Genomic DNA, 22,071 nt, shown 5'->3' on the forward strand with positions numbered 1-22,071 from the left:
CGCCAGCCCGAGGGTAATTTTGAGCGACAAACACGAGTGTTGGACTGCAAGAAAAAATTTCTGGCGATATATATCTGTCCCGAGGTATATTCGGAAGAGAATCGCCCGAAAATTTTTTCCCTAGGTCAATTATATCGGAAATTTTCCCTAGGGAAAATTTCCGCTTAATTAAATTGTGATTGGTTGCTATTCAAACAATTCGGAGTTGTGATTTGTCAATATAAATCATTTGACATTTGAGGGCGATTCTCGCAGTAATTCGAACCCGAGACGACTTGGATTCAACGCGAATATCTTACCAACAAGCCTATAATGGATTTTATACAGTCGTTTTTTATTTTTTTTTGTATTGTCTATGATAATTTTCGTATTGATTAAAAAAATGAAACTTAATTATGGTGTACATAACAATTATTGTATCTAAATTTATTTCTTAAAGATAAACACGCACGTAATACGCTCGACCAGCGCTTAAATTTAATAACGAATAACGCATTTTGACTTTTGAGCGTTTTTATTAAACAGAAGACGGTCGATGGTCGAGCGTTGGTATGGTCTATAAACATCCTTCAAAAATACGCTCACACATCGGCCTACCTGTTTAAAAAAACGGATTTACTATAAAAACATTTTTTTTCCGTTATAGAAATTGTTCTTATTCTTATTGTAGTATTCAACGGTAGGCAACTAACAATGTCATTAATCATTATTGTTACCTAGTTGTCTTCATGAAAAACCGTCTAGAATTATTTGTATTTTTTTATTAAAGCTTTTTTAAAGTCCAGTGTGAGTTTATTATGAAAGGTCGACCTACATTATTAACAATACTTTTAGATTTTTAGTTGATTTTTTTTAGTTTGCATATCTAATTGAATACTAGACATAATGTTATCACAACTTCATTCACATCCTAATCGTTACGATTTTACATTGTCTAAAAATATTATTAGGTAGACCCTCGGGTAGACCTAAGTAACGATGTGAACGTAAAAATTTGTTTTAAGTATAATTTGTTTTTGTAACACAACTTACTAAATTTGAGTTTTTTTATTTTGTGATATTAAAAAGCTTACACATTTTTGTAATAAAATTTAATGGGTTCAATGGGCCATAAAGCAATAAACGATACATGGCTAACTTCATCTAGCTTCCGCTGCGCTCCATACGGCCGTCCCAATAAGGGTCTAAAGTTGATTCAGCTAACCTAAAAAAAATCGTTTGGTAACTAGCCCCATCTGTTGCAGAATTTTTAACATAAATCTTTATGGGTTGATGGGGAAACCGTGTTTTTTTGTCAGTTTGACGGAAAAATGTGAACCGGACTTGATACTACTCTTTCGACTGTTGGAGAAACTTCGAAATTTAAGTAATAGTTATTGACCATGAAATGTTCAACTCCACGTGAATAACGTTTAGTTATTATTCGTATGTAATTATTTTCAATATACATATAATGTTTTCTGGGTCTTCGTGAAGTGCGAATAAAAACTATATTGTGTTTCTCCTGTAACAAGAGTTTTTTATTGATACCTAACAATTTTTCTTAATCTACCCATCACCAAATTTATTTACAATATAAAACAATCTTACCTGTAACAAGAGAAACGGCATTAAAGCTATTACTCGCTTTCTTTCGTTTCGAACAATCTCGAAGGTTGGTCCCCTCTCTTGTTACAGGCTAACAACGACACGCCGCCATCTTTGTCGTCACATGTCGCGCGCGCCAAATTCAAATGTACCGAAGTACAAATTAAAAATAACTAAAAAGAAGTACAACGAACTTTTTACATACAAATTCTTTTTCATAAAATCGAATTTCAATTATGCGTGACCGAAAGTGCGTGAGCGAAAGTGGAACCTTCACTCACTGGTAACCATGGATACAGACCCACTTTCTAGGGAGGTATCGAACAAACCAATTATTATTTTTAATAGCAGTAACACCATATATGCAGCTTCTGTTGCTTCCATAGCAGGGTATATTGTAAAAACATTAAATGAAATATTTCACTGTGTAGCAGGTCAAATTGCCACTATTCGTTTTGGCCGGGGTAGGAGGCCAAGAGGTCCTACTTATGCTCGCGGGACAATAAGATCGCTGTTCGAAAATCAGGAACTAGCAAGATAACGCAAGGCACATGACGTCGCGACGCGCCCACACTGCCGTAACCTTTTTCGGGACGCTCATTTCGAGATCATTCAATTTTGTTTGTGTCGTCAATCAGAACAAATTTTAGTTTATCGGTTCAGGGTTCATTTTTTGTTTATCGGTTCACTTTCAGTTTCACTTTCGGTTTTCGTTTGTTTCTTACGCGGTTTCATTTTTGAGAGTTTTTTTTTGTAGAGTCTTGGTGCCAGCCGTATCGTCGTTCTTCCAGTTTTATATCGTCGTTCGCTTATGGTCCGTTTTGTGAGGACACGTCAGGATCACGCTGTGATGCCGCGCCTGGTGTCGCAAGCGTAGTCGTATCTCGGCGGGTCCTAAGCGCATCGGGATCATCTGCGGATATCGTTTTTGAATCAAATTCTGGAAGCAACGTCTATCGTGAATTACCCGCGGACTCACCGACACGTTACCGCTTCAACATCTGAATTTTCCGATCGGTGATTTCCAACGTAAACAAACCGGCGCCATGATCGACCATCTGTCATTTAGCGCGCAAGTGTAGTACCGCCGGAAGTAGTCATCGGGATGCGCTGTTAGTACAATTACCGGAACGCCTTATCGCCCAACGGAATAAGGTCGAGATCTTTCGTGTGAGCTCTCCTAGAAACGGGGGTAACCAAAAAAACCGATCGCGAGCGGAAATCAGGGGACTCGGTCGGCGACCGCCGAGCGGGCGGCTGTGCCGCAAGTCGCGAGCTGCGAATCACGTGCGTGGCGTTCGGGATCCGCAATCATCCCCGAGGGCGGATTGCCGAACGCCATGGCGCTTATCGTCCGGCGCTGCCAGCCTTCGGGGCCGTCGAGGAGCCCGAAAGTTACCGTACCGCTACCGTTACCGTTTACCGTGGTCGAGAAACCCCTCGTCGTCTAGCGAGATAGAGGTAATTATCGTTCATTAGCGAATTCACTTCACTAACTTTCGTCTATTAGGGGTAGTTCGAGCCAATTACCGTTACTGTACCGTGAAGGAGTAGGTACCGGGAGGTCCTCCTTCGATTTATCGTGGAGCAACCCCTTTCAGCGGAAAGGTAATTACGTCAATTCGTTAGGGGTCGTTCGTTAGGGTGGTCGAGAGCCACATCGTTCGTTAGGGTGGTCGAGAGCCACATCGTTCGTTAGGGTGGTCGAGAGCCACATCGTTCGTTAGGGTCGTCGAGAGCCCCATTGTTCCTTAGGGCCAGTCGTCGTTCTTTAGGGTGGTCATCGCCAGACCACACACCGTTCGAATAAAGAATCCATCAAGGTCACGCCGTGACGCCTTCATGTAAAGAACCGTACCGCAAGCCGAAATAACGCACTTCGAGGACACGCAACCACCTGACATAAGATAAGTCGCCACACTTTTATAGCGGACAATTTCAAATTTTTGAGCGCCTCGAATTTCCCGCTTCTCAGTTAAACAATTTCTGCACTTGTTGAAAATGTTTTTGTATTTAAAAAACTGTAAGAATTTTTGTCAACGTTTTTTTTGCAATCAATTTCAATTTTGGAGCTTAACCGACTTCACCCCTTCCTGTAGGAATCAATTTTCATTTCTCGTCAAGCTGAAATCTAAGCCTCGACCTTGGGTTCATTTCATTCGCATTTACAGGAGGAAGTTGAAGGTTCGGGAGGGTCTCCTTTCAATAATTTTAAAACCATTCATTACTCGTCTTAGAACATCTTGTTAATTTAAGTTAATTTCGGTCATTTGTAAAACGAAAAGCTTTTCTGGTTAAGACCACATAATTTCTAAGATCATCTAAAAGTACTGGTTCCGCATATTTCATATTTCTTCATTTGGTTACATGCGAACCGCTATCACACTCGTGTGAACCAGTGCTAAAACGGCACAACATTTTTGTGTGAGATTTCCGCTTTAGACCGAATAAACCAATTTTAATTTTATCTTCCTAGACGGGTAAAATCAGAGCACTTGTTCCGGCAACTGGACAAGTTTGAAACAAGCTCAAAAGCAAGTTGCCTGGCGCCCATTTTTCATTTTTTTGAACCCACACCCTATGCCCCGAAAACCCCCTGAGAGCCCGGTGCAGTCACTGGCCAACTTTTGGTCATAACTGCGACAGTTGTCTCTCTCCTATATTGTCTTTTTCAACCCCTGATCCTCTTTTACGTTCAATTAATGTTCAAAATCGTAGCGGTTTGACTTATCCAAATTATCAGTTTGTAAGTTTTTTTAAAGAATTGGCAAATATTGCCACCACAGAAATGTTATGATATTTGGCCCAAGAAAATATTTGCAAACAACTCGTAACAATTTTACTTCCACATTGAATTCGTAATTCCCTCTTTATCTGTAACACACATAAAGACAACATTTGTAAAGTTATTATAGAATTATTGATGAAACCACTTTTAAATAATAGTTGTTCACAAAAAACTGATTCCATAAAAAGAAAATCAATTGCTAATAAACCCATAAGTGGAAAGGTTTTAAAATTATAATACTACGTATCTACCAAAGAGGTACAGTTGCGGCCGTTGAAATCTCAGACAGGAAAGATTCAAACACTCTGTATAAATTCCGAAATTTGATTAGCGCAAACAGGATTTTCATCAAGGATTATAAAGTCAGTGTCAGTATTTGACATAGTAGAGCAGAATCGCGCGTATTAGGCATTCACGATCTTTTTGGGACCGAGTTGGCTATGATTTTTTCTTTTCATGTTGGACTAACTGACTCAGTGATGCAACGCATGCAATTTTTTTTTCTGTCAGTGTCTGTTCGACATTTTCTTGCCACCGCGTTGCCATATTTATTATTTTAATATAGGTTTACTGTGTTGTCTATGCTCATTTTCCATGGCCTACTAAATCTGAACTGCGCTGCGCTTATTACGGCCGTAACAAAGCTCGGATTTTCAATGGAGCAATTGATTCCGCTAACCTCAAAAAATTCACCCAAGGTTGGTAGAACTGACTAATTTGTATAATAGGTTGCCTCGTTGAAAATTGCGGGGCGGGGGGGAAAGTAACTCGTGACGTAAAATCAACCCAGAAATTTTGGGTGTTCGAATAGAACCTAAGGTTTATAAGCTCCGTGGAGTTTATTGGGTGGCTTTTTGGGATTTATTCTAGCGAAGGAACACCTAATGCATGATCGCAGACTCTGTAGTAAAAGTTTAGTACACTGTGACGTCACGAGTAACTTTTGCAGGGGGAAAAAATTCAGACTATTGCTTTAAATGGAAACGAGGCAACCTATTATACAAATTAGTCAGTTGTACCAACCTTGAATTCACCCTTAACCAACTCCATCTGTTAGCGAAATAGAAAAGAAAAATGTAATTTGAATTGAAATTATCCAATCACAATCACGTAACGTGTTTATTTTGTTAGGTTAACACTTTCTATTTTGTCATTTTGACGCGAAATAAATTTTCACGAATACGTTTCATGAACGTAAGAATACCTAATAATTACAATAATCAAATTATGAAACATAATATTTATATATAAAATGGAATTGCAAAATCTGAAATGGATAGAGCACAGTAGAAAAATTAAAAGTAAAACTATCTATCTGCAGGAAGACAATACCTTTCTCGTAAGTTTATAATTTTAGAACCTTCCTACTTGTGAGTTTATTCTGAATGGATTTCGTTTTTATGTAATCTGTTTTTTTTTATAAACAAATGTTTAAAATTGGTTTAATTACTAATTGGATAATAACTTTACAAATTTTATCTTTGTGTTTATCACAGGTAAATATGGAATTCTGTATTAAATGTGGATGCAAAGTAGTAACCAGTGGTTGACAAGGATTTTTTGGAATTAAATATGATAAAACTTGTGTGGCAATATTAGCCAAGTCTTTTAAAAGCCCCACAAATTTACAGACCCCACGGTCTTGAAGCCAAACTAATCGTAACAAGGGTCCTGGAGTTGCTGTAGATAATAAAGAAGAAACATGTATTACAGTGAAATGTTTCATTTAGTTTTTTTTTATAATTTTATCAATTTTGGATTTGGTTTGGAGGTTGCTGGGAATTTGAAAATAACTGTTGTTATTTTCTCCACATGCAACGCACTATTTTCCCATGTTAGTACTTCAACCTTGATGAAATTCAAGGAAACATAAATTATTGTGGCAATTTAGTTGATTTGTAGTTTAATATCTTTAAAGAGATGGCGCTAGTTAAGGGTAGATTTTTTGAGGTTAGCCGAATCAATCATTCAGCTAGTTTGTTACGGCCGTAATAAGCGTAGCGCAGTTCAGATTTAGTAGGCCATGCATTTTCTTATTTGTGGCACCATCTATATGGCATTTCAGGAATCGTACTTTTTTAATCTCTTCCTTGATTCCATAAAGCGGGAAGACGCTGACGTAAGTAGAAATTTGATTTCATGGTGACACACTCTTCGGCGGCGAAACTAGTGTAATTTTTCTTGCTGTTTGTAGAACAAAGTAAGAGTGTTTTTCTTATTATAATAATGATTACTGTATTGTAACGCTCAATTAGAATATTTAGAGTACAGTGGCGAGCACGGAATTTCGCACACATTGGACCTTTCACTGACATAATTTTATTAAAATGAGGTACTGGCGGCAGTTTCGTGACAGTTTAGGTGAAACATCAGTCATGATCACGTATATCATGATTGATTATAATGACAATAAAGCTTAGACTAGATAGTTTTTTTTTAATGGCATACAAATTGGTGTGCGAAATTCCGTGCTCCCCACTGTACATATTGTAGTAGTTGTTGTTAGTGTAAAACTTATCGTTTCGTTTAAATAAAATATAACCTGTAAAATGTGCACTTCGGGCAAAACGGGGAGCTTGGGGTGCGGGTAAAATGGGGCCCCATTTTGAAAATGAAATCCATGTCAAGGGAAAAAAGAAATTGTTTTCTTTAGAGAACACTTCAAAGAAAGCTACGAAAAAATAAGTACAAAAGAAGAAGAAGAGAACTGCAAAAGAAGACAGCGATGACAGCTCTAACGGAGACTTAAGTGATTGTGAGTGTCTTTACTTGCTACACTTATACTCTAATTCAACGGAAGGTTGGATTTCCTGCTTTGTATGTCACAAATGGGCTCATAATTCCTGTGCTGGGCCCGAAAGTGAAGATGATGAGGCCATACATGTTTGTAAATTTTGCGAATGAAGTGTAGCCACTGTATCACCCCATTTTGCCCTCGCTGGCGGGCAAAATGGGGCAAACAGCACATATGAGTGAATTAGTCCACATTTTCTCAGAATGTGATTTTATTTTATTTTTGTGTTTCTACATGTAATCTTGAATAGGTAATACATTTGTTCAAATTGATTCAAGTCTTTTAAGTCGTTAATTGTAAATTTGACAGTCACTTAAACCTTAAGTACCCCGTTTTGCCCGGCATTCCCCTACCTACTCAGAAAATATAACCTTAAACAGAAAACAACCTAACCTAACACAAAAAGTGTCAATTTCCTTTAGGGGATTTAGTTATCACCGAGGTACTGCCAACAAAATCACTAGATGGTCATAGCCAACTCGGTCCCAAAAAGATCGTGAATGCCTTATAACTTTTGAAATACCGCAATTATCTGATTTGCAAAAATGTGTTTGACTGAGGGACGGTGTGAGTATAAGAGCCATTGCGAGAGAAATTAATGTGGATAATGTTTGAGTGACATTTTGAGTAACGTCACTTTCAATCCCATTTACAAAGCCGAAAATTTGGCGTTGTCAAAGTGTCTGAGTTTTCAACGGCCGCAACTGTACCTACATACCTACATACCTATCCACACATTTAGGTATGTCCTTTAGTTATCACTCCTTTATGCTGTTTAAAATTAAGTTACTTTCGAGTTTTGTTCCTTTTCCATTGTTTTATGTAAATAATGTACATATTAAATATACCTAGTTAGTTTACAGTCGATCATCGATAAATGTAGAATTTGCGGAACTGAAGGGGAAACCATTGAACACATCATTTCTTCTTTCACCGTTTTGGCTCAAAACGAATATAAAAAACGTCATGATATATTCGCTAAAATTATACACATGAATTTAGCTGTTAAATTCAACTTATTAAAGGATACACAACCACATTATATTTATAAACCAGAAAGTTGTTTGGAAAATGACTAGACATTATTATTTTAAATAAACAACAAAAGCAAGGATATCTTTTAGATATAGCTGTTCCAAATTCCCATAATATAACACAGACATATAACACAAAAATTAATAAATATTTAGAGCTCTCCGTTGCTATGAGAAATCTTTGGAGTTTAGAAAAAATTTCTATTTTACCACTTACAATTTCAGCAACGGGAATAGTACCGCAATCTCTTTTTAAAAATTTAAAAATTCTGGATTTAGGGAACACATTGGTAGTTGAAATTCAAAATAGTATATTGTATATCAAGAGTTGAAAATGAAAGATTTCACACGAGTTTGCAGAATTGAGCCACAAGCCGTAGGCGCGTGGCTTAAGCAAACGAGTGTGAAATCGAATTTTCAACACGTGGTATACACGATATTTTTCCGACGACCACAAAAAAAAAACGCTAATATTCGGCGTCCCTTCAAACTTCAAATATTATTCGACAGAGCTGCGGACAAAATAATTATGCCGTTGCGCGGAGATAGACATCGTTAATCATCGGCCCGTGTACCTACAATATAAAAACGCACAGCTGTCGGCCAATCAGATTTCTCAAATTTTTCATTGTACACGGTTAGGCTGTTCGTTCGTGTTCGTGTTGAAATCGTTTGCAATTTTAAATTTTCACTAAGGGAAAACTGTGTGAAATGTGCCACATTGCATAGTGGTCGTCGGAAAAGGTATATAATTGTACTCATGTCATATCGTGAGGAAATTCCTTAACATTGACACAGAACATAATACACAACAAAGTCAAAATGCGGAGGCGAGACGCCGGTAATTATGTTGATAAGCACTGCACAATTACTTGATAGTAATATCCGTAATAGTGTATGTACTCCGGCAAAATTGCCGTGCCGCCGGGTGGCGGAGGGATAGTTATGTATTTTCCAGTTTTACAAGACTATTACATATTTTCGTTTGATTTTCATATCTTTTTGAAACTTCATGACACTTTTGAAGGAAACGTCAATCATTGTTATTAACATTTTTTCTCCGCTAGTTGGGGCTAGTTACCAAACGATTTTTTGAGGTTAGTAGAATCAATTTCAACAATGAAAATTGCGTGAAAATTGGCATAATGTTACGGCCGTATGGAGCGCAGCGGAAGCTAGATGAAGTTGGCCGTGAACGATAATATGGTTAGCGCCATCTACAGGATCGAGCGTGACGCTTTTTCGGTCGATAATTCAGTTTGGATTTTTACTTGTCGGTTGTGGTTCCGTTGCGTAGACCACATAATATACACAGTTGAGAGTTGACACCATAGCACAGAATAGAATCAATCAGAAGACAAACTCTCTTGGGCGGGAAAAGTCCGCGCATCTAAGCCGCGCAGATGAAGCGGCCATAAGTTCAGAGTAGAAGTCAGTAGCGTATCATAACCGCGGTTGACGCAATTGGTTTTCTACCAGTGGTGGCGATAGATGAATAATATTAAGATGAGTAAGCTCAAAGGTGGCATGGTTTGTACGGCAAAAAAATTTGAAAACAAAGCCTACAACTGTAATTTGGCTTTCTTCACTTTTCCAAAAGAACATAATCGAGCAAGGTAAGAAACTACTATTATGTAGGTATACTTTCATTAACTTTTGAACGTAATTTTTCTGTCACATAAAAAAATACTCTAAATTATGCTTTACTGAAATTGTCACATATGGATGACAAAATATTACGTTGTTAAGTATTATTTATTTATTTTCTATTTTTTATTAATAATTAAAACCTCGTTCTATTCCATTTGTGTGATCCTTGATACTTCTTGAATTGAATTAATTATATTCATATTCGACTCCGTACTTTGTAACATTTCTGGAAAAACTTTTTTATAAGCGCCTATCACAATAATATCCCGAGTGCATGTCAAATTGTCGATAATTTAATTTTGTCGAGTGCGCGAAGCGCACGAGAGGAAATTATGAGACAATTTTACATGCACGAGAGGAATTTTGGCAGACTATTTCCTGAGAAAAATTTACATGGTAAGTACAAATAAACGTAATTTTGTGTGTGGTTGACAGTCATGACATTTGCATTGAACTGGTATCTAAGGTAATTTCTTGACGACCGTTTTGCTCTAGTGCAAACTATCGCTGTAATTCGATGTACTTTTCGCACAAATAACTCAAAACAATTTATGCAAGTCCGGATCTGAACCTCGGGCTCACATGTTGTAAATGCGGACCTGATATTCTACTCTATAATAATGGCTGCCGCTGGCTGACTGAGATCAAAGGCGATTTTGCCGACTTTGCCTTCTGATTGATTCTATTCTGTGACCATAGGTTGACAGTGTTGACACAGCGGCCGTTCCTGTGGGCCCATAGATTATAAATATATATATATAGCTATAGATTGGCGACTCTAGCGTCCCCACCACAATTTGTACTTTAAGGTTCAGGGTAATGCCGCACAAGCGCTAGTTGTATCGCATTGCGGGAAATTCAAATGTTGGATTTCATCACTTTCGCAAATTTCTTAATTTTTTGTAAAAAATCTGCAACATGTGTTAATCACAAAAATCATGGATTAATCAAAACACATGTTACAAATTTTTTACAAAATGAAGTTTAAAACAATATTAAAAGAAATAAAACATTATATTCCATCTAAAAAAATATATTAAAAAATGAAATTATTAAAATACAAAGCAAAATACAAGCTTTTTCATCAAGTAGGTGTCTTTGGAAAAATTTGAAAAGTAACATTAACATTACTTCTTCTTCCGCAAGTTTTCACAATGCACTTAACCAAATACCACTTATAAATAAACTAAACACCACACCCGACTAACATCTACACAACATTAACACGACATTAAATAGGTACCTACTACGAAAACTTTAAAAGAATAATAGGAGATTCAGAAATTTGAAAAAACACAAATTAAATTATTTCATTATTTTGACTAGTGTTGTAAATTTACCGGTAAATTATATAATTTACTTAATTTACCGGATTTTTAACATGTTAATTAACCAGTAAATCAAGTAAATAACAAAATCGAATAAAAGTGGTTTTATTGTCTTTCTCTTGACTTGCGCTTTTAAAAAATACCAAATTCACCTACCTTACCTTCTCTACCTTCAAAGAATAAATAATGTTTCTTATACTATGCGTAATTATTTTGAGGTTATATTTATCAATTGAGATTTTATAACCAATTTGGTTAGTTTAGTGGAGTGCTGGAGGCTGGAGTAGCTAAGGCTAATTAATCCTTAGCCTTATAAATGTTTTTTTCTATTATTGATTCAAAAAATTGAAATTCACGCATAGTTATCGGTGCCTGAAGTGGGTCATTTTCTAACGTGTATTTCTTTTTGCATTGTTAGTAAGATCGAAACCATAGAAACCATACAAAACAGTGTGTGAAATGCGATTTCACGCACACGACTATTTCTGTGTTTCACTTCACGCACTGTATTTTATTAGTTACCTAGCAACATGGTCACTGCATTGAAACTTCAGAGTTCCTTCAAAAATTTGAATTTTTAATTTCAATTTTTTGAATCAATTATAGAAAAAATATTGTTTATATTTCGTGCGTGAAGATGTTTTTGTGCATTCAAAGGCTTATATTGCCTCGACCTTCGTCTCGGCGTAAAAGACCTTTTCATGCACAAAAAACACTCTCTTCACGCACTTAATATAAAAATAACTATTTATTTCTGGACAAAAAAAAAGAGAAAAACAACACCAAATCAAAGAGGTATATTTGGCGCCTTACAAACTAATATTATGAAATTCCTTCAAAAATCATAATTTTTTATGCTCCCAAAAATACTCGAAACTCAATAGACCACCAGAAAATGGGCACATGGGAAAACTGTTGAAAATCATCCAAAATCAAACATAATTACATTCAAAGCACCCAAAAAAACCTTACAGCATTCCTTGTTTTGAGACACCCCAAAATGGATTTTTACTTCTGGAGAAAGCACATGCAAAAAATTCACCGGTCGGAGTGGCGACCGGTAATAATATTAAACAAATAAAAGCTCTTGTTTTTAAATTCCCAAAATGGCTTTTTTATTTCTGGACCAGGTATTACAATCTACGATTGTGTATATTGTTTTTGTTTATAACTATACAAACCTAAAAATCATACAATCTGGTGAAACCAGCTGAGGACCGAAGGTCGATTAAAGCAATGCAGAGCTCTGTGGCGTCAGCGTCCACGAAGTGGACTAGTGCTTCGCACGCTGAAGTAGACTCCTGTCTGCGACTAATCATAAGAAAATATTCTATAGCTATGAAAAAGATTTTGCGCTCTATCAGGATTCGAATGCGCAGCAAATGAATATTACGAAATTCGTTCATGAAAACTCAAAATCTTGTAAAAAAAAAGCCCTCAATTCCAGAGATCCCTAAATGATTTTTCATTTCTGAACAACGGCAAACCACATAAAAACCTTAAAACCCATCAGCTTATTATGTGAGATATGTAGGTATATATCAATGCTTATCGGTAGTTTTTTTTATTGTGAAAATATATACGAGTATATCACTGTTAATGATAAAAAAAAACTGGAAAAATCCCAATTAAAGAAATATTTTAAAATTAAGCCTCCAACTTAAAAAAAGCAGATGATTATATGTATTTCTAATTTTTATAGTTAAGAAAAATTACAAATATTTAGAAATTAAAAATTACTTTGGTATCTTCAGTACTACGCTCTAAATTAAGCGATCTAAATTAATAAAAAATAAACAAACCTAAAAAGAAAAAAATATATAAAATAAATAATTCTATTTAAACCATAAAAATAAAAATTAATTATCCTAATACGAACAAACCGAAAGATTCCTCTAAATCCATAAAATTCTCTTCACCCACTATCTATGATATTAAAAATAACCTTACCACCAACTTAGGGAACACCAGAAACTCCCAAAGTTGCCTAAAGCTAAATTCACAACACAGACTCATGCAGTTCTATTGTGTTTATAAAAATTTAAACGCTAAAAACACCATTAAAATTATTGTATTCATTTAACAACGGTAATACAATGGCAATACAAATAAAAAAAGACGTCTGTGCCATCAAAAGTCTATTCATGGCTGGTAACAGTTTCGGGAGGTGAATCGCCAATAGTGTAAGTCAGACTATCTCTCCCTTCAAGAATTTTCTTTGTGACATTTTTGTAGTTGTCGAAGCTTGATTCAAACTGTCGCGTTCTAATTTGAGAAAGAGCGGCCACTGATGATTGGTCGGCAAATTTTAATTCCACAATCAAGCCAGCTTCATTCAAAATCATAAGCAAATCAAGATGAGGCGGTCTTCCTTTAGATTTTCTTCGGGAGATGCTTAGTTCACTGCGAACTATATAAAATTTAACATTATATGCCAAAACAAAGAGTTTTGGGGCATTATGGCTCCATCAAACAATTTAGAGACAGCCTTTGCATATTCAGTAAATACATTTTTGTCTTCTCTTGTTAGCACTGATTCTAATGCAGCCAAATAACCCTTAATATTTCCATTTAAAAGCTGGTGTTTCTTTGAAAACAGTTCTACATCATAACATTTTTCCTGAAACAACGTCCTAATTTCTCGATTTGGAATCCGAATGGTGATTCTTTGATTCCCAGGGCTAGTGCGTAAAACATTCAAGTATCCATTTTCGGTCAAAAATTGGAGGAAAAAATGTACATCTGACCTATGTATAGATTTAAGTTCTTGATGAACCAAGTTTAGTAAGGCAATTATGTTTTCTTTCGCAAAGTTTCGAATGGCCTTTATTTCGATCTCTTCTCCATCAATAAGATCTTCAATGAATTCACGAATGAGATAATGTCCAAACAGATGTTTTAGGTGAGTGATGCTGTCCGAGTCAACCCAGTAATTTAACAGCTATAAATGGCATAGTCCCCTCAATCCACTATTTTATAACCATTGTACCACTTTTTTACTTGGTCATTATTAAAAGTAGTAAATTCTTCTTTTTCAAGCAGACTCTTCATTTCTGTATCTGTAAATCCAAAATAAGGAGCAAAACTAGGTTTTCTCAAAAACTGATAATACTGGATGTTGTTCGCGTCGCCAGATAAAACTTCTGCGACGCGGACACAGGCATTTATTAAGCCTTTCTTGATATGTTCGTTGTTTTTGAACGTAATGGACATGATGCGACCGATAACTTCGATGGTTTCGTCCAGAACATCATTCTTTGAAGTTGAATCCCAGAAGATGATGTCCATGATAGGAAAATCGAATTCATCGATTAATACATAAACGGGTTTGTTATGGTACACATGTAAACAGCGAGATAAGCGCTTCAATCCTTTAATCACCTCATCTTCATCAAGATTTTTGTAATTACTCCAATAATTCTCATATATTTTAATAGGGCCCAGAACCTCCAATTTCGTATCTGACCAAGAATATTTTCCATCGATATTTTTTATAAGATATTGATGTTCATTAAATGCACAGCAAATGAGATGCTTTAATGATTGAAGGAGTTCATCTTCAGTTATACCAGAGATATTTTTAAAGTCCACGTATATGACAGGATTCTCTTGGCAGTACTTATCAAAAAAAAACCTTTCCTCTTTCCATATTTTTAACTGATTGTCTTGGAAGAGTTTTTTGTTCCCTGATAGGAATTCTTTCACCATGTCCATGTTTGTTGATTTCCCAAAGCGGCGAGGCGCCAAAGCTACTATCACTTTGTGGCGACCTCTATCGACGCACCACAACACGTACGTGTCGACACCAGGGGGAGCCAAACCGAAGCGATAAAAGACGTCGCATCCCTTAGACTCGCTCTCTCGCCGATCAGCTTCAACCACGGCACCACCAATCACGCCGTTCACCATTTTGTTATCTTTTGTTATCGTTACTTGTTATTGTTGTTACATTAATCTCAAATCACGCATCAAGCCGCCTCATTCATTCCGGACCAACAAAGTACTCCACAATTGGTGACCCCGACGATCCGGAAGACCACGAGGCAACAACTTCCACCCCCGACGATCCGGAAGACCACGAGGCAAGCAACAAAACAAACTTCTGACCCCCGACGATCCGGAGCAAACAATCAGCACCACGTGCACCCCACAAGTTGGTGAGTACAACATCAGACAATGGCACCGGTCGGCGAAGAGCAAACCAACACGTGCGACCGCTGGAGACGGCTTCCACTCGACCACGAGCCCTCATCGTGGCAGTGAACCCCACGTTTCGGTGAGTCGGAAGTGGAGTACCCGGGTCACCGAATCTCAACAAGCAGGATGCAAGCCTCCGCCAGACAAATCGCTACGACCACCACAGCGACGGGAACGACATCGTCGACCTCACCGACCATCGTACCCACCGCTCATCACAAACGGCAGAGCACGCGCTCGCCACCACAATCAGCACTAGCCACGCGCTCGCCATCACAAACGGCTCGAGCAACGCGCTCGCCAACACATTCAGCACGAGCAACGCGCTCGCCAGCACATTCAGCACGAGCAACGCGCTCGCCAACACATGCAGCACGAGCAACGCGCTCGCCATCACAAACGGCACGAGCAACGCGCTCGCCAACACATTTTGCACGAGCCACGTGCTAACCAAACCAAGCAACCATCGCCTCGGCACATCAACTGCAACCCACATGGACGCCGACATCAAGCCGTGTCTACGACCGCGAGCACCACGCTGTGTACACCGCGACCAGACACCTTCATCTTCCCGGCACGCTGGAATCCAGTCCATCGCAGACGCCAGGTACAAACGCACCAAACTCTGAGAACGCTCCCGCCGACGCCGTCTCATGCTCCGGAAGCATCTCCTTGGCCATCGACTTTCGCGCCCGCAACATCGAGCAAGAAGCCGACGACCGAGTCATCGCCAACGACAACACAACCTCATCCACGCATTCGCGCCATTGCTAAGTTTGTTTCAGATCGTTTCGTATGGCCGAATCACAGCAACATCGACGCAACCTCCGTCGCATCAACCTTGGGAGCTCGCTGCATCTCCTGGTTCGGCACGTCCCTCCGTCTCGCAACAAGCAGGGCCTGAACCACTTCGCACACGTGGGTTCGGCACGTCCCTCCGCTTCGTCAACGACCAGGGCCTGAACCATTTCGCAGACGCCTGCCAACAAAACCATCAACACCGGGTTCGGCACGTCCCTCCGTCTCGCAACAAGCAGGGCCTGAACCACTTCGCACACGCGGGTTCGGCATGTCCCTCAGCTTCGTCAACGACCAGGGCCTGAACCACTTCGCACACGCCTGCCAACGAAATCCTCAATCTGCTTTCGTGACTGCGTCCCCTCACGATGCAGCCGTCGCGACGCTCAACTTCACATCTTCGAGAGAACGCAGCCACTGAGGGGGGAGTACTGTGGCGACCTCTATCGACGCACCACAACACGTACGTGTCGACACCAGGGGGAGCCAAACCGAAGCGATAAAAGACGTCGCATCCCGTAGACTCGCTCTCTCGCCGATCAGCTTCAACCATGGCACCAACAACCACGCCGTTCACCATTTTGTTATCTTTTGTTATCGTTACTTGTTATTGTTGTTACATTAATCTCAAATCACGCATCAAGCCGCCTCATTCATTTCGGACCAACAAAGTACTCCACAACTTCATCATCTGCTTCAAGAAAGGCTTTAATAAATAGCGTCTTATCCACAAAGGCAGCAACGTGTATGATTTTACTAAATGATTGTGTGGACAAAATACATATTTCCTTTGGTGATGTGCTCTGAAAAGATAAAAACATATATCACATAACTATGCAAGAACAGAAATGCTACATAAACAGGTATGAGACTACATTTATTAAACTTGCCTTTCTTTGTACCTCATTTGCACTTCCTCCTTCCATTCTTGCTCGTTTTTCTAGATGATAACTCATCGGCTAGAAACAATAAGAATAATGTAAAACAATCTGGAGACCTAAACATAATACAAAAAATGTATTATTTTTTTAATAAGCACAAGGTCAGGGAAGTATGAAATGAAATAAAATCAACATTTATTAATGTCATGCCATAATTGGCTTACACAAGTCCCAATATAAACTGCATAGTGTATGTATAACAGATTAAAAATAATAAAACAGCATAATACGAAATTTACATCAACACATGAAAAAAAAAACGCCAAATAACAACATATAAAAGCATAACAATAAAAACACCTTTCCAGCATCCACAACCCCGGTGAAGCTTTTTTATGTACTTGTATACGAATACATCAACGGTACTGAACATGGAATAATTAGAGTCCGCAATCTGGCTTATGAATAGATTACCTATCAATAATACAAATTTAAAACAAGCTTTAGGAATTGATAATTCTCTTTATAATTGTTTTCACGTTTTCAACACAAGGAATTCCTTCCTCAGAGAAAATTGGCATAAAATCATAATTAAATATAATATCATGACTTATATTACCTTTTGTTTTTACAAATAAAATAAAAAATAATTATATTTTGTCGATGAAGTGATAAATTAGTCAAAATCGACAAAATGTATTAACTGCGAGTTTTGAAGATTTTTCCGATTGTGATTTCGTTTGTCAACATTTTAAAAATCATTAACTCTTTACCATAAGTACTAAACTAAACATAACAGAGTCGCCCAATCTATGGAAATTATTCCATCGGGTACTAATCTTTGTAACATCAATGGCACATTATATTTAATGATTAATAATTTTTTTGTTCGACACTGTCAGAATTTGACAATTTTCTCCTGTGTGAACGGATTTTGATAAATTTGACAACTTGTCAAAACGAAACGTCAAGCTAATTTTAAAGATTTTAAGCGATTTGGAGCCTTTAAGGGGCTCGTCGAACAAAAAAACGTTGTATTCAACTCGTTCGTTTGTAAATTGGGTCTTTTTTGGCACTCGTGGGCCTTTAAAACGCTCGTTTCACTCGCGTTTTAAACTGACCCACTCATGCCAAAAAAAGCCCAATTTACACACGAACTCGTTAAATAAACTACTATTTTTAAATAAATTTAAAAATGACCAATACTAAAGAGAACAAAATTGTAGCAGAATATTATACCAATTACCAAGTTAACCGAAGACCATATAGTAAGTATAATAGTTTTATAGCAAAGAATCGAATCGGTAATAATAGTGATACTATCCCACCTCCACCCGGCGGCACGGCAATTTTGCCGGAGTACATACACTATTACGGATATTACTATCAAGTAATAGTGCAGTGCTTATCAACATAATTACCGGCGTCTCGCCTCCGCATTTTGACTTTGTTGTGTATTATGTTCTGTGTCAATGTTAAGGAACTTCCTCACGATGTGACATGAGTATAATAATATACCTTTTTGAATTTCAACTACCAATGTGTTATCTAAATCCAGAATTTTTAAATTTTTAAAAAGAGATTGCGGTACCATGACCAACTTCATTAAACTATGTTATGGCCATCCCAAATGTCGAAAAAAATTAAACCAAATGACAAGTCGATGATGGACATAGACAAAATAAGAACATATAGAACGCAAACTCCCTATACATTTTTTGGGCACAAAGCGTTTACCGCCATCTCTTATCCTGGTGAGGGTGCAAAATCACAGCCTACTGGATGAGTTTACCTTTCCTTTGATTTTTTTTATCATCGCAAATTTTCACAACAAATTAAAACGCCAGCAATACTTTCGATATTTTATTTTCAACCGTTTTTGATACAGTTGTGCTTCATTTTTATAAATATTATTCCTAAATGTTACCGTTCTCGTATCTGACCACTTAAAATTAAATTTTACCCCTTAATGTAAATGTGGTTAAATGAATTATTTTACCAGTAATTTCATCTTCAATTTTATTTTTAAGTGAACGAAAAATTAACATTAGGTACTTTTGTTTGAATTACCGTTAAAATTTTGCTTTTAATATTATCAGCCGAAATTATGTTACTGAATATAATTTTGAAAATATTATGAACTTATTAAAATTTTTTACAAACTCTAAAAAACTCACACTTGCCACTTTCTGCTAAATTTTAGTATACATCCAAAAATCCTTCCAATGTTTTCATTAAATTTTTTTTATGGAAGGAAGTGCTGTTTTTTAATTCAAAAATTTTTCCAAAGTAGGTACATATTGCGTAAGTGTAGGACTGCTTCTTGCCAAAATTTTGTTTGCCCCGGATTTTTGTAAACTCCACAAGCAAGAGGTTTCTCGCAACGTGGGCGAAATGTCCCTCCCTCCAGATTATTATCAAAGAGTTTGTCAAAAAAGTTATTGTTTTTGCAGTTCCCAAGTCTTCATCATTTAGGTTTGTTCTACCTGTTAGTTAAAATATATATTAGATTATTAACAACAATGTTATTAGAAATTACCACAGTTAACTAATAGCGTGATAGTTGAATTAATCATGATTATGACGACTCAAAACTTGAGTTGCATAGGACATCTTTAGATCTTATCTGCATGTCCGTAATTCTGTGGAGGGCTCTTAATTCGCCCCACGCTGAATCATAAAGATAAACCTTCACTATATGGTCCAATTTCACACTTAAAATTTCTTCGTTTACTTCCCAAACCAAATCTTTTGTTATCCTATAATTTCTAATTCCTTTAATAAGATGGGTGTATCAAATAATGGTGTAATCTCTTGGTCTTGAAGTATTATTTTTCTTTCAATTTGTTGATTGTTTTCTATATAAATTTTGCTTGATTTTCTCAACAACAAATTTAGCAATCTTAGCAGCGGTACTACATTATTTGTGAACGTGACACAGCCTCATTTTGAATTACAAGATAGTGACATAAAGATTGACACTGCTTTGACTGATTTTTAGATTATTGAGATTACTTTGATTTTAAAGTTTTGACTTTTTAAAACATTTGCGCCCTCTTGGTGAGGGTGCGCTAAACGATTTTCCAAAAATTTATTAGGAACTTTTCATTCTATAGTATTTTATTTTATCTATGATGATGGAGCAAGGTTGGTAGAACTGACTAATTTGTATAATAGGTTGCCTCGTTGAAAATTGCGGGGCGGGGGGGAAAGTAACTCGTGACGTAAAATCAACCCAGAAATTTTGGGTGTTCGAATAGAACCTAAGGTTTATAAGCTCCGTGGAGTTTATTGGGTGGCTTTTTGGGATTTATTCTAGCGAAGGAACACCTAATGCATGATCGACAGACTCTGTAGTAAAAGTTTAGTACACTGTGACGTCACGAGTAACTTTTGCGGGGGGAAAAAATTCAGACTATTGCTTTAAATGGAAACGAGGCAACCTATTATACAAATTAGTCAGTTCTACCAACCTTGTGATGGAGATGAAGTGGCGATATCTAGTGAAATTTAGAATAACCACACATTTAAAAAGTTAAATATCAGGTTATGTTATATGCTATTTCATTGTCAAAAACGGTCAGTTTATACGTTTTCGTCGTGGAACTTGATAATTTCGGAGTAAAACGATGCAAGCATTACAGAATTCGAGGTTCTAAGACGCTAACTTTCCTCTAAATGCGTTTTTACGCACGCAAGTGTGAAGGATCACAGACATAGACTAATCACAGCAAACTAACGCCGAATCGGAATTTCGTCGTGGAACTTGAACATTCCGGAGTAAAACGATGCAAGAATTACAGAAATCGAGGTTTTAAGACGCTAACTTTCCTCTAAATAGGTTTTTACACAAGCAAGTATGAAAGATCACAGCAAAACCGCTCCGAATGGGAATTTCGTCGTGGAACTTGATCATTTCGGAGTAAAACGATGCAAGAATTACAGAATTCGAGGTTCTAAGACGCTAACTAATTTTTCATGTTCCTGCCATAGTGTCATAAAAGTATAAACTGACAGTTCTTGACAATGAAATGGCATATAACATAACCTGATATTTAACTTTTTAAATGTGTGGTTATTCTAAATTTCACTAGATATCGCCAATTCATCTCCATCACATGACCACCTTCATTAAACTATGTCAAGATATCTAGAAAGAATGGTATAGCAACTCGACGCCATTTTGCCGTTCAAAACCGGTGCCAGGTCGCCAGGTGTCGCCATAGTAGCGAGGGACTGTCAAACTGACAGCACTCTGACAACACCAAGCCAATTTTTTAAAAATTCTCCTTTACAGAACTTAGAAAAGCTCCAAGTGTGGAGTAAAGCCTGTGGAACTACATTAGTGACCGATACATTAATGGTAGCATTTTAAAGTGAAATTTAATTCGAAGAACCTTAGCACCTAATGCCATTCCTACGCCCCATTTGGGTGCGGGTCCTTCCACAGAAAACATCCCGTTATTTTAACATACCAGATCCTTGTAAGTCTCATCCCTTTGTGTGTCCTTCTAGGGACGTATGCACTGACAAAATTTAAAACTACACTGGGGCTTTGGCAGAATAAACCCGCGCTGAGATATGACATTTGGTGGTGGAACTTTGCGCGGACAAAATTATTGTTCAAAATCCACCAACACTAAATTCATAGTCCTGTGGGATGTTCTGATTCTGAACATGAAAAACCATTGACGAAAGCAATAATCATGTAGTTTTTAATCACAAGAATGTGTTTTTCTTGCCAAAAAGAGGCAAAGCTTGCAAAACTTGTTTAACTTTACTCATTGTATCAATTGTTATTAAAAAATAACATTTTATTTAACTTTCTTATCGTTCCACTTGACATTTGACAGTTCAGTGACAGTCCCCGAAATGTCACATCTGGCGTTCGTTTTTGAATCACGTAGTTGCATGGTTGCAGGTATAAGTTGACATACCATTCTTTCTAGATATCTTGAACTATGTTAACGAATTTCTTTTCTAGTACCACAAATTTCCCGAAGAACCTCAAACG

The 22,071-nt window shown here is 37.3% G+C and overlaps 3 long non-coding RNA genes across 4 annotated transcripts; 1 reads left to right on the top strand and 2 right to left on the bottom strand.

Moving 5' to 3' along the window:
- Positions 1–1,076: 1,076 nt before the first annotated feature.
- LOC138128519 (uncharacterized) lies at positions 1,077–2,658 on the bottom strand. 2 transcript variants are annotated; one of them, XR_011158739.1, is made up of 3 exons: positions 2,567–2,658; positions 1,591–2,500; positions 1,077–1,204 (listed from the first exon to the last, which is right to left on the bottom strand). It is a non-coding gene; the product is annotated as an uncharacterized lncRNA (long non-coding RNA). The 2 variants fall into 2 exon arrangements; XR_011158738.1 differs by having other exon boundaries at positions 1,077–1,504.
- A 249-nt stretch (positions 2,659–2,907) lies between these two features.
- Positions 2,908–7,441, top strand: LOC138128518 (uncharacterized). Its single transcript, XR_011158737.1, has 3 exons — positions 2,908–3,048; positions 3,098–5,714; positions 5,872–7,441. It is a non-coding gene; the product is annotated as an uncharacterized lncRNA (long non-coding RNA).
- Positions 7,442–18,907: 11,466 nt separating this feature from the next.
- On the bottom strand, positions 18,908–20,111 carry LOC138128520 (uncharacterized). Its single transcript, XR_011158740.1, has 2 exons — positions 19,597–20,111; positions 18,908–19,543 (listed from the first exon to the last, which is right to left on the bottom strand). It is a non-coding gene; the product is annotated as an uncharacterized lncRNA (long non-coding RNA).
- Between the last annotated feature and the right edge of the window lie 1,960 nt (positions 20,112–22,071).

Source organism: Tenebrio molitor, chromosome 4 (genome assembly GCF_963966145.1).
Source record: "Tenebrio molitor chromosome 4, icTenMoli1.1, whole genome shotgun sequence".
Lineage (NCBI taxonomy): Eukaryota > Metazoa > Arthropoda > Insecta > Coleoptera > Tenebrionidae > Tenebrio > Tenebrio molitor.